The sequence below is a fragment of the Vicugna pacos genome, chromosome 3, assembly GCF_048564905.1.
Source record: "Vicugna pacos chromosome 3, VicPac4, whole genome shotgun sequence".
Lineage (NCBI taxonomy): Eukaryota > Metazoa > Chordata > Mammalia > Artiodactyla > Camelidae > Vicugna > Vicugna pacos.
The window spans coordinates 99,883,007-99,897,630 of NC_132989.1; the positions used below are offsets into that span (position 1 = coordinate 99,883,007).

A 14,624-nucleotide genomic window follows, 5' to 3' on the forward strand; every position below is an offset into this window, starting at 1 on the left:
GAAGCTCCCTGGGTAGGATTAACCCCTGAAGGAAAACCAGACTTCCCTTTAAAAGCAATCTGAAGTTGATTGTAATAATCATGAACAGGCTCATCAGATTTTTGTGTGCAGGCCTGAATTTTGTTCCAATCAACAGGTTTTAGAAAATCCCTAGGAATTGCTCAATGAAATCACTTAGAGATTGCCCAAGCCTGATCATATAATAAGTCAGTGGGCTGGTCTCCCACTTATAATTCTAGAGACTTCTCAAGATTTTCCCAGTTAATGATTTTCATCCAGTCCTGGGCTTGGCCTTCACTGACAAGCATATGAACTAGCTTATGTAAGTCAGAGAAACCAGATTAAGTTTGAGTGGCTGTATTAAATTTGTCAGCAAATATGTGAGGCTCTTTGGTTACTTTGGGAAAATCTTTGACTGTGGCTCACGGTTCAGCTTCAGTGCAGGGAATATGGGAAATTAGGCTTAGTCTCTGGATTCTCAGAAGACTTGCTCTTAAAAGGAAAGTTCCCTACAAGTTCAGAGGGAAAGGGAGTAGGGAGAGTTTTAGAGAAAAATAGAAGTTTGGTGAGAGAATTAGCATGGGGGATTTGAGGGTATAGAGGAGGCATAGGTGGCAAGAAGGAAGGAAGGAAGATGGCACCAGAGGTAGAGTCTAGCCACAAGGAGCCCAAACGAGAGAGACAAGATGATGCCAGAGGCTAAGCCCAAAGACCAAGAAGCCAGGGAAGAGCCTGAGACTTCAGGAGCCCTTTTACCTTTCTTTAATCATTTGTTTTTCTCACTTAGTCTTAAAATCTCCTTTAGTAAGGAGGCGATTTTAGGTTTCTGATAACATTTAGAAGTCTCAAAATATCAATTACAACAAACATTCCTATTCAATTTTAGGGATATTAAGTTTGGGGACTTCAGAAGTTCCCCATAATGACTATTGATAGTCTAAGTTGCTTTTGGTCAGCCCGTTTTATTTAGAAAGGCACATGAGGAAGGAGCACTATTTTTAAACATAAAACCAACCAGAATCCCTGCAGTGGAGGGCACCCTCAAAATATTTACATAATCGGAATCCCATTTCTGAGAGGTTTTTCTCTAGAGTTAAAAAACACTTTTCAAATAGCTCAAACAGCTTATAACTCAAACAGCTTGCAAGCTAATCCCAGCCAATTCTAAGGAAACAGCTTGGTCTGAGAAGAGCCATGCCAAAGGCTTTTCAGCCAATTTCTATACAGTAACCTCTATTCCATAGGAATAGGCCAAAGGCTGGACAACTGGAACAATTTTAGTGAAGCAGCCCCTGTTCTTAAAGGAATAGGCCAAAGGCATTTTCAGCCGGATTTGATTGAAACAATCTGATGTCAAAGTCAGACCAAAGTGCCAAACCAAGTACTCACATGCAGAGCAAGGAAGGCCTTAACCAGAAAGACAGAACCTTAAAATAGATCCTTAATAAAGCCTGGAGAGCTTCAAATGCAAAGAGGGTGTGAGCTTGGATCCAGGAGAAAGAGATGCTCCTTCAAACTCCAGGGTCAGTGAGAAAAGCAGTGAGCAGCGGCAGACTCAATTGTGGATATCATACCTATTTGCTCACCAGCCCCGGAGCATTTGGGGGTCTTCCCTGGTCCCTGTATGGACCACAGAAATGTTAATCTGAAACAAATAGACTGCCAGATGTTTCTGCAGGAAAGGTGAGTTTATGCAGGATCAGCAGAGAATTGCAGTTTCACTATGCAACTGCAGCAAATCATGTATGATTCCCCGAATGGCAATGGAAGGAGAATGCTTTCATAGAGAGAAACAGGAAATCGGGGGTTGGGGAGGGCTCGAGTAAACAAAGAGTTCCTGGCTTTTTATTGACTGCGTCCTTGCCCGAAAGGACTTTCTTCTTCTTGGGCCTTGCTGTTGTCACAGGACATGGGAACTACCCCTTTTGGTCTCCTGACTGACTCTATTAAATTGCTGTTTCTGATTATTGGGGTTTTCTTTTTACAGTGCTGTACATTTGGACAGCATAAAGTCTGTATTTTGAGGTTGAAATGTAGTAGTTGGATGACTAACACATATATTATATATTATACATTATATTCATGTATTATATATAAGTCCTCTCTGGGAACAAGATATGTAAACCACCTAATAGTATGTAAAATGAATCCTCCCTCTCTCTTTATATATAATATATGGGATAACTGTTGAAAATTCAACAGTTCAAACTGTTAGGCTTCTTACGTATAAGAGGAAAGATACTTAAATGTCACCCAAGTCAGAAGGCAGGAGAGCACCACTTTGGTTGTGGAGCCAAGAAGTATACGTTAGAAATGTCAGCTACTTCTTACCTGCCAAGATATCGCTAAGCAAATTATTTAATCTCTCAGCGCTTCAGTTTCTAAATCTATGAAGTGGGGATCATACTGATTTCCTCGTGGTAGTTCTTTGCAGGCTTCATGAACTAGAATATGTAAAATTTTTGTTTCTCACACATAGTAAATGCTTGGCTTTACTCTATGTCAGGAAGACCAGAAGTACAGTTATAAAAGATTACTACAAATGTTCATTTTTTGTTATTTTTAGCACAATACTACCTGAATTGAAATAATTATTCTAAAAAATGTAAATTCTAAAAACGAAGTGTTATGTTTCATGTGTGCTATGCTTAATGTATGCATTGCTTGGCCAGATATATGATTTGTCAAGGTAAAGAAGATGATGTTGATTTTTAATCTAAAATTAGCAACTGATTTGTTTTGTTAGCTTTTTTCAGCATTGTATATAGTCTTATTTCCCCTTCTAGTTATTTTGCCTGTGTGTCTTTTAACAACCCTATTTAGTTTTATCATGTTGTCATATTCACAGTTTGCTTGGTTGTTTATAAAATTGCCAAACTGAGTTTATCAAAGGAATAATGAACACTCCATATGACATTCATTATTTTGATTTTCAGTAAGTAGAGTAAATTGCATCCACAGTTTGTTACTCATTTCACTTTGAAATGAAACAGGTAGCCTTTCCAATAATTATTCTATCTTTCTATTGACAGTAACCAGTCTCTTACATGAATATCAAATAAAGCTTCTATTTCATATCCATGATTATACAACTGTATCAAATGCAGACATCAGGTTATTAATCTTTACTATGAAAATTAGCATTGAGCAGTTCAACAGAGAAAGTACCTATCGTCCCTGTGGGAGGCAGAATAATGCATTTCCTCACCCCCAGGGTATCCACGTCCTAAACCTAGGAACGTGTGAATATATTCTGTTACATGGCAAAAGGTAATTAAGTTGCAGGTGGAAATAAATTTGCTAAGCAGCTGACCTTAACATAAAGAGATTATTCTAGATTATCAAGATGGGCCCAATGTTACCACTTCAAGTGGACTAGAAATGCAGAAAGGGAGATTTTAATGACGCAGTGTGAGGGGGATTCAGTCTGCCCTTTTGAATTTGGAGAAAGGGGGTCTTGATCCAAGGGAAACCTCTAGAAACTGGAAGAGACAAGGAAACAGATTTCCCCCCAGAGTTCATAGAAAAGAACTCAGTCCTGCCAAGCTCTTGATTTTGCCAGGGGAAACCTGTGTCAGACTTCTGATCTAGCGAGCTCTAAGTTACTAAATGTGTCTTGTTTTAAGTCACTCTGTTGTATCTGCTATACCAGACACACACACACACACACACACACACACACACACACACACACACACACACACACACACCACACACACACACACACACACACTAATATGATGCCCATCTTCTGAGGGGTACCCTCCTTACTGTCTCATAGTCCAAACAGACTGGGTGCAAATTGAGCACCTATGACCACATACAACACTTGATTTTCAGGCAGTAAATTTGGCAGAGGAGGAATATCTCGCGAGCCTCCACTAAAGAAAGATTACTAGTTTGACAACCAGTCTACCAGCAGCACTGTGTATAGTGATTGATGCCAATTTTATAAAATCCCAAGTAAATTCCTTTGCAGGAAAAATAAGTTAGCATAACATATCACATGAATCTATTTAACATACTTTGATAGTTTTCCCAGTAATTTTAAATTTTACTCAAATTGTGATAGACATCATACAGTTTTCTATTTTCTGCTTGACAGCTTAGAGGGTCCCTAGATACATTGCTCACAATGTTTATTCAGGGGATAGATAGGTAGGTAGGTAGGTAGATAGATGATAGATAGATAGATAGATAGATAGATAGATAGATAGATAGATAGATTTAAGTTATATATAATTTAGCCTTTTCAAAAAAGAAGAGAAGAGGCAATACTTTGGTTTAGTTTTAGAAATATATGGCTGTGTTCACTGATGAATTTGCTGTCTTTAATTGGAATGTGCTTTTCCTTCCATCCTCTCACAAGAACGTTCTTGCTTTGCTTGCCAGCATTTGAAGAGCAATGAAAGAATTCAGAAGTTATGAAGGAGAAGGAAATTCCTCCTTACAGTTGTCACGTTATCTTTCTGGCCACCTGGCCAATGCTCTGACAGAAGAAAGACCAGTTTAGTTTATTATTTAAAGCTGAGCATATCCGTTCTTCAAGAGAAGCCTAAGAATCTAAAGGAAGTACTTCACTGCAGGCCAGACATTACTGTGACCTTGACTCCATGTTTCATTAATAGTAAACTATTCTCATTTCAAATGTCTTTTTATGCTAAAGCAGCAGGTTTGTTGAACATAAAACCATGGAGAGAAATTGTGACATATTTAAGGATTTTTACTTTTCATCATTATAACTCTTGAGAGTTATTTAGTTTATTTTCAGAATGACAATGTGGTCCATATTAGAAACAGCAACCTAAAATGTGGCAAACGTATTTTTTTAAGTTTTACTTTTAAACTTTTTTAAAATAGTTTTTTTCATCTATTAGATAAAACACTGATTTATGAGTAATTATTTACATTTTTCTCCTTTATCTTCCTTTCCTTCTTTAAAGAAGCACGGTTAACTCACTCCAGAAAGGGTGGCATTGCTTCTTGTTGCATTAAATGCGGCATATAACATGGAATTGACAAATTTAAAACTTACAAAATGGTGGTAATACAAACAGAAGTCAACCACACGTACTATTTACCATGTGAAGGCACTGTTCTAAGCATTCTTTACGTGTTGCTTCACTTAATTGATACAAAAGCTAGGAATATCTTGCTTGCATTTTATATAGGACAGGTTAAGTAACTTGTCAGAGTTGCATAGTTGATCTGATAAGCATAATAATCTTGCTAATAGGGAACTTTTCTTTTCTGTGCTTTTATCCAAAGCTTAGGTTAAAATTAATTTGGCTCTTTGGTTGCAAATAACAGAATAAATTCAAGAAAGAAAAGGCAAGACAGTAAATATATATATGTATATATATATTTATATACATATGTATATATATATATATTTTGTTTTTTAAGGGCATAGTGGCATCTCATGGAACACAAAGATATGAGGTCCTAACGAAGGGATTGGAACCATGCAATAAGAAGCACTTAAGAATCACAGTTCCATCTTTCACTTCTGACCTTTCTCTTCTACTGCTTTAGTCTTTCTTCTCTCTAGACTAGTCTTTTCTGTTCCCTTACCTTCGTGGTCAACAGAAGCTAGCCACCATTTAACCCTCATGACCTAGGTCTTTTCATTCCATGACCAGTCTGTATGAAGCTTGTCCTAATTATACATTCTGAGGAATATGCTAAGAGGTTAGATTGGTCAAACATAGGTATCCATCTCTGTCAAACAGTTCTACTGTTAATAACTTCACTTTGAATTACCTTGAATATAAGAAGTAGAGGAGAGATAGTTGACTAGGAAATACCGTTATTTTGGTAACTGGAATCTTCCAATGTAAACTAATTCAAGTACATGTGATACCCCCAGTGAGAAGCTGATGATCTCTTGCTATGCAAATTACACGACTAGACCAAAGAACTTCAAAACTAAAATAAGAAGCTTTTCATTGACTACCACTCCCTTTCAACGCACGCGCGCGCGCGCGCGCGCGCGCGCGCACACACACACACACACACACACAGAGAAAGGCTCTCCACAGAGAAACTCAATAATGTGAAGAAATATTTGTGTGATTATATTAAAACAGTGTGTATGTATATTTTACTTGATTGATGTATACTTTTGTAATGCATTTTGAAATAAATGTCACCAACTGTGAACAAGCAATTTATTAAAATCCAATGATTCTTTGTTCTCTATCCTTTGTTTTATGAAAACTCTTGATTTCTTAAACAAATTCCATTTTATATATACATGATAAAAAAAAAAAACCAGGTATAATTTGAACAGCCAATTATGGTACCTGCTTCTAGCACATTTCCTGCAAAGATACTTCTTGAAGCTTACTATGAAATAACTAAATTCTGCATAAACATTAATCTTATGGATTTGGGGGCTTGCAGCACACTCTAGAAGGTTCTCAGTGGCCAAAAATAGTACTAAGCTTATGGAAATGGGAGGGTTCTCTGTAGGGTGGGAATATGAACAGGTGTCAGTTCCATCATGAGAGAAGACAATGGACATGGGATAGTTCCATGTCAGTAGCACACCCTTGATCCCAGCAGAAGGAATGAACGTACTCTCTGAGAGACAGCGTCATTAACTTAGGCCCCAGGTTTCCACAAATTAGGAAGTACTATGTAATGGACTCACAATCACATATCTCACACACAGACACACACACAGTCACCCTGAATGAGAATCTCTGGGGGCAATAAAAATAACAATAGATTTAGACTCTGATCAATGTTGACATTTCAAGAAATAAATATAAATTGATTACCTTTGAACTACATGAGAAGAAAAAGGCAGAATAATGAAAGTGAGCCAGCAACAAGTAAATAAGTGAAAATGAAATATAGAATACTTGTATAGATGATAATACCATTTAAAAATGAAAAATTAGTAAAATGAAACAATATATTGTTTAAAGATAAACATGTCGTAAAATATAAATAAAAAGGCAAAGTGGATGATGTGTTTAAAATTCAAGATGTTATTACCTCTCGACTGGGAAGGAGGCCAGCAGGGATTTGCAATCCTGAATGAGGAAAGTATCGGATGGAGAGAGTTAGAGTTTGTTATAGTAAGGTTGCAGTTCTTAAATTGTCTTCAGGTTCTCAAGTACTCTTTCATACTTCATAACTTACTTGCATGCCCCAAATATTTATATATATATAAAATAATTAAAAATAATTAAAAAAAGTTTTAAGGGGATATATATAGGCTAATATAAAATTAAATACTGTTTTATAAACTAACTTTAAACTTTATACTTTATGGTATACAGGAACACGTGATCTAAATCGGTGTCTCCCTGGGAGCCATATATTCCTGAAGGTCCCCCATATTTCTCCTCCTTTTCCCACTGCTCCTCCTCTCTCTCCTCCTTTTTCCTGGTGGTTACTGTAAGGAATTTTTAAGTGGCTGCATTTACTTCAATTTTAAATTAAGTTAAACAATGTAGTATAGTTTGCATTATTTCAGTGGTTACCTTAGAGCTACATAGTTAATTGTAACTATAATGGCAACGTTATAGAATGAATTTAGTAGGTGGATTTACTTTATGATTCGGTGAGTCAACAAATCATTTTACTTTTTAATGATTTCAGATTAATGAGAAAAGAATGGAGGTCAAGGAAAAATTAAATATTTTTGCTAAGCCAAGGCTATGGGACCTCATGGCATGCTCAAATTTTACAGTAGTTTGAATAACTAAAACAAAATTGATTCCAGAGTGGAATAATCACATACCTGAAACTAGAGTAACTATACTGAACTCAAAAAATCCATGCTGGTGTGGCAACACTGTTCTTATATTTTAAGAGTTGATTTAATTTCAGTAAAACATTATCTGCCACATTACATTCATTTATTGTCTAATTTCTCAATATTTTTATGTAATTTAAATTTATTTAGTAATTTTTGTTTTTTTAGTTGTATAAGTGATACAATAATTACTAGTTTCATGTTTGTGTATATTTAATTAAGTTTATGATTAAATAATTTGGCATCATTTGGCTAGTTCTATAAAATATGACTACTATTTGATATTCTTACCCACCATTTCAGCTCACTGCATTTAGCTTGTTACAGACAAGATATTCATGTTTATTTTTATGAATTGATGAATGAATGAACAAATCAGCAAGTAAGTGAACAAATCTTGCAGGAATCTATTTTATATCTCAGCATTGCCCCCATTCAACAGAAAATGTATTCTAGGATCCTAAACTGAAACTGATTGTCTCTTCTAGTCTATGGCCTGATTCTTTCATGCTTCCTTTAATCTCCTGATGGTTTCTTGCTCAGATGCTTCTTATAAATGCATCTGGATATAATTAAGTATCCAAGATGCCTTCTGAAGGCAGTGTCATTTCACTATTACATAATAAAGATTTTTTAAGTATAATAGCTTAACTTTGAGTCTAATATGCAGTAGATATGACATTCCAAAGATGAATCACCATTTGAAGAATCTACAAAGAAAATGTAAAGTAATTAAAATCAGTTGACTTTAGTGTTTTGGATCCTCTCACCTCAAGTATATAAGAGATGAGAGAAAGAAAGGAGAAAGGGTTTTGGGGAAGAAGATATTAGGAGGAGATATTTTCATTCAGAAATATTTTTGAATAGTAATATGATGTGATATTCTTTCCCCCTACTTCTCCCTCTCTCTGCTTAAACGTTCATGTAGGGTGCAGACCCACACCAAGATCTATGGAATGCTTAATATGTTATGCCTTTATTTGGGAGGCAGGGTGGACTAGGATCTGACTCCCACCTTGGAACTGTTGCAAAGAAAAAGGAATTAATAACTCCTTGAAAAGTGATGCTATTTGGGGGTTGATCTACATACACTCACTGGATATAGCCTAACAGTGGATGAATGCTTATAGGATTCTCTCCTAGCGGTTGTAAACTGTGGAGAAAGCAAGCTGTCCTGATTTCTGTCTAATAGCGCCACCTGGAGTCACGGAGGGAACAAAGCAGCAAGAAGCTGCAGGTGTATATTCAGAGTTCAGGCAAAGGACCACTTAGAATAGCAGTCAAGAGTAAGGCAGGGGAAAGGTGGTCTGCAGGGAACCTTAGAAAAACTAAGAAAAGAAACACTCGCAAAGTATGTCAGGCACCCAGAGCTGAATGATGATTCAAGTAAGAACTGTCCTTACCTTGAAAACAGCATCTAGAAAAGAAGGCAGGGAAAAGAGTTGTTTACGAGAAAAATTTAGATGAATACATAGAAAAACCAGCTATACCCATCTTTAATCTTCAAAGCGTCCAGCCTGAAACATGTTGGTGTTAATACAAACTCTTAAAAATATACTGTTAAGTCCAAGTTCTGAGTGGTGATGAATATCTTGGACCAAACATTCTAATTACTGAATTGTGTTTGTGAGTAGCAATTTGAAGTATACCTAGAACAAATTTTATCTAAGAGTGAGCAGGAAAGCCCAGACAATTACCATTCTAAGTATATTTTAAAGGGGCAATGGGTGGTAGAAGTAAATTTGCATTTTGGATATGTCAAAAGGAGTTGTTCAACTTCCAGGTTACATACGAAAATGTAAAACATTGTTTAAAAAGCTAATTCAGTTCTCTACTCTACACTGTCAAAAACAGGGGGCTGTGTTCTTTGAAAAGGTTGCATTTGGTTTTATTTCTGTTTCCTCTATTTCTTCTAAATTTATTATCCAAATCCTGTGTCTTGACAAAATCTGAGAGTGAGGGCAATCATCGCTCTCATAAAAATTCTATTTCTAAGAATAGATATGAAATTTTAACAAACTTTTGTTATTACAGCTTAACTTTTAAACATTTTAATAGCTAAATATTAAACGCTTAGTGTTATAACAAAGAACAGCAGTTTCCTCACTGTCACCTGTCAGATTCCTGTTGTAGACACTGTAATGCACTTTTGAAATATTATTTAGATGTCCATTTTCAGCTAAGGTCAAGGGAGAAGCAAGTTTTTTTTTTCTTTTCTTTTTAATGGTGAGTGTCTGAGGTTAAGTTTTATCTTCTCTTTAACTTAGGGATTTGGACATGGTGAGATGCAGTTTCATTTAAGCAATATGACTAGTTGAACTTTATACACTACTTGTAAAAGAGGCCTTCTAAATACGTTCCCAAACAAATTTAAGGCTGTTGCTTTCATTTGTATTTTGTTTTATTTTTTTATTTGCTCTACTTGCTGCTTTACAAAATCACCTGAGTACTTAGCCTTAGGTGTATAAATTTGACAGTGGTGCCATTTAATTGTTTTTCAAGGAAACAAAAGCTTCTGGATTTTCAACTGTATTTCTACTTTCATTGTACACCCACTAATTTTAGCATCTTTACTGCAAAAAATGTAGAAGACATCTTTACAATAGGTCTCATGGAAGAAATGCACAGATTTTGAAGATACAGCAGTCTCATATTTCATCAGCTATGAGCTATGAGCAATTGAACAACTTCTTATATAAGTGGGCATCAGTTGTTAATGAGCTCTGCTGTTTTAGTATCACTATTTGCAAAGTAACATATCTAAGACTTCTGTTGCTCCAGCAGCCTTTTCACACTGTAGTAACAGCTGTTACATTTTATTTGAACACTTTGTGTAAATATGACAAGATACAATTTTTTTTCCATGCCAAGATGTTTACTTAGGGCTAAAAAATGAGGAAGATATGTTGGGTTTCCTGTTGGCTTACAACTGGTATTTTTATTTCCTATTTTGTTATGGTAAAATTGTTTTATGAACACCTAAGTGTAGCATGTAAACAAAATAATATATCATATCTTTTGATACTTGGATTTGTCTTTATCATATTTATCTCATTGTCAGAGAGTAAACTGATTTTCCATTCTATAAATATTCTTTTTAATCATACTGCCCTGTTGTTAGTTGAATAACATCTCGAAATCTATCATCAAGCAAGTAAACAGAAATTTAGTTAAGTTAGTCATAAATCCATGACACTGTTGGGTCATAAAAAAGTCTTATTCTACATTTCATAATATCTGATATGTTATAATTTTAAATAGCACAGTTTATTATATAACCAACATTGTGCAAGAATGTATGTACTACTACAGTAATTTGAACAAAATATTGTGGTAGCTCATGGGAATGAAGAAGAAAGAATGCATTGGTGATGAAAAACTTTTGAGGTAGGAGATGTTTTAATTTGGTCAAAGAGAATGAGTAAGAATTCTTCAGATTGAAAGCTATAGAGCATTTTAAATGGTTTGGCCTCTACCCTTCCCCTTTTACTCCCTCCTTTTTCCCTTCTTTCTTTTTATAAGCTGTACCATTGGTCTGGATTTTCCAAAGTTTCTAGATACCCATGAATAACTAGAGATTATCCCTTAATGATATGGGCGTGTATTATGAATATCAGGCACAGTGTCTCAAAAAGAACATTGGGTATTCTCATTCCTTTTCATTGACTATAAGAGAATCTATTTCTTAAAATTTACATGACTCTTTTTTTTAACCTTTTTTTATTGATTTATAATCATTTTACAATGTTGTGTCAAATTCCAGTGTAGAGCACAACTTCTCAGTTATACATGAACATATATATATTCATTGTCAAATTTTTTTCTCTGTGAGCTACCATAAGATCTTGTGCATATTTCCCTTTGCTATACAATATAATCTTGTTTATCTATTCTACAATTTTGAAATCCCGTCTATCCCTTCCCACCCTCCGCCCCCTTGGCAACCACAAGTTTGTGTTCTATGTCTATGAGTCTGTTTCTGTTTTGTATTTCTGTTTTGTTTTTTTTAGATTCCACATATGAGCGATCTCATATGGTATTTTTCTTTCTCTTTCTGGCTTACTTCACTTAGAATGACATTCTCCAGGAGCATCCATGTTGCTGCAAATGGTGTTATGTTGTCGGTTTTTATGGCTGACTAGTATTCCATTGAATAAATATACACTTCTTCTTTATCCAGTCATCTGTTGATGGACATTTAGTCTGTTTCCATGTCTTGGCTATTGTAAATAGTGCTGTTATGAACATTGGGCTGCTGATGTCATTTTGAAGTAGGATTCCTTCTGGATATATGCCCAGGAGCAGGATTCCTGGGTCATATGGTAAGTCTATTCCTAGTCTTTTGAGGAATCTCCATACTGTTTTCCACAGTGGCTGCACCAAACTGCATTCTCACCAGCAGTGTAAGAGGGTTCCCCTTTCTCCACAGCCTCTCCAGCATTTGTTGTTTGTGGACTTTTGAATGATGGCCATTCTGACTGATGTGACGTGATAACCCCACTGTAGTTTTGATTTGCATTTCTCTGATACTTAGTGATACTGAGCATTTTTTCATGTGCCTATTGACCATTTGTATTTCTTCCTTGGAGAATTGCTTGTTTAGGTCTTTTGCCCATTTTTGAATTGGGTTGTTTGGTTGTTTCTCATTAAGTCATATGAGCATATATTTTCTGGAGATCAAGCCTTTGTCGGTTTCATTTGCAAAAATTTTTTTCCCATTCCGTAGGTTGTCTTTTTGTTTTACTTATGGTTTCCTTGCTGTGCAGAAGCTTGTAAGTTTCATTAGGTCCCATTTGTTTATTCTTGCTTTTATTTCTATTGCTTGAGTAGACTGTTCTAGGAGAACATTTTTGAGATGTATGTCAGATAATGTTTTGCCTATGTTTTCCTCTAGGAAGTTTATTGTATCTTGTCTTATATTTAAGTCTTTGATCCATTTTGAGTTGATTTTTGTGTATGGTGTAAGGGCGTGTTCTAGCTTCATTGCTTTACATGCTGCTGTCCAGTTTTCCCAACACCATTTGCTGAAGAGACTGTCTTTATTCCATTGTATATTCTTGCCTCCTTTGTCAAAGATTAGTTGACCAAAAGTTTGTGGGTTCATTTCTGGGCTCTCTATTCTGTTCCATTGGTCTATATGTCTGTTTTTGTACCAATACCATGCTGTCTTGATGACTGTAGCTCTATAGTATTGTCTGAAGTCTGGGAGAGTTATTCCTCCAGTCTCTTTCTTTCTCTTCAGTAATGCTTTGGCAATTCTAGGTCTTTTGTGGTTCCATATAATTTTTATTATGATTTGTTCTAGTTCTGTGAAATATGTCCTAGGTAATTTGATAGGGATTGCATTAAATCTGTAGATTGCCTTGGGCAGTGTGACCATTTTAACAATATTGATTCTTCTAATCCAAGAGCATGGGATATCTTTCCATTTTTTAAAGTCTTCTTTAATTTCCTTCATCAATGGTTTATAGTTTTTTGTGTATAATATACATGACTCTTTATATTTCACAACTGAAATGAAAATCTCTGGTGGCTGTCATTTTGTGTCCAAATCCTGGTCTGATTAAATATCAGTTATGTGATTTTATATTATTTTCCTTCTGTTAACAGTGGAAAATAATGGCATTTACTTGATAGAGTTGTTGTTAATGTAGCCTTAGTCCCTGCTGTCATGAAGAAGCAGGGAGCCAAGGAGGTGGTAAATCCCCTATTTGAGAAGAGGCCCAGGAATTTTGTCATTGGCAGGACATACAGCCCAAAAGGCACTTCACCCACTTTGTCAAATGGCCCAGCTACTTTGGCTGCAGCTGCAAAGGGCTATCCTCTATGAGCAGTTAAAAGTGCCTTTTGCAATTAACCAGTTCACCCAGTTAACCAGACCCTGGACTCCAAACAGCTACACAGCTGCTTAAGCTGGCTCACAAGTGCAGACCAGAGACAAAGCAGGAGGAGAAGCAGAGATTGTTGGCGTAGCCCAAGAAGAAAGCTGCCAGCCAAGGTGATGTTCCCACCAAGAGGCCAGCTGTCTCCCAAGCAGGGGCTAATAGTGCCACCACCTTGGTGGGGAACAAGGAGGCACAAGTTGTTGTGATTGCACATAATGTGGATCCTATTAAGCCGGTTGTCTTCCTGCCTGCCTGCATCATCAAATGGAAAGCCAGGTGGGGGCGTCTAGTCCACAGGAAGATCTGTACCACCCTTGCCTTCACACTAGTTAACCTAAAAGACAAAGGAGCTCTGGCTAATCTGGTGGAAGCTCTCAGGACCAATTACAACAGATATGATGAGAGCCACCCTTACTTGGGGGACAATGTCCTGGGGCCAGCATCAGGGGCTCTCATTGCCAAGCTGGAAAAGGCAAAGGCCAAAGAACTGGCCACCAAACTGGGCTAAGGGTATACTATTGAGTTTTCTGTACAGTAAATAAAAATTATTCTTCAGCTATTGTTGACTGAGGTGGGGGGAAAAAGCTAATGTAGAGTATTTCCATTAACAGGTTTGGTTTATAGATGTTAAAATAATCCACTGATTTCTAACTTTTGTGTATATGCTATCTTGGATATTCACCTCCCTGGTTCTTCATTTTAGATCAAGAATTATACCCTTCTCACTATTATCTTTCTCACATATTCTTTACAAAAGCTAGCACTGTGCTTTTCAATATCATTTCAAGAAAGTACTTATTTCTCAACAGTCATTCAATATGAAGAGATGTAATAGACTCTTGCCTCTAATCCTGTAATTTGTCTGCATTTTAAAAATACTAGAGGCTAATATATTTCCTTTCAATAAAACCAATGTCACCTTGTTTTTCTATAGAACCATTAAAAGGTCTCTATCAGCATCTTTACCA

General features: G+C 36.2%; 1 pseudogene; it reads left to right on the forward strand.

Moving 5' to 3' along the window:
• LOC102546017 (large ribosomal subunit protein eL8 pseudogene) overlaps positions 1 to 14,164 on the forward strand; it is a 78,227-nt pseudogene extending 64,063 nt beyond the window's left edge.
• Positions 14,165 to 14,624: the final 460 nt, after the last annotated feature.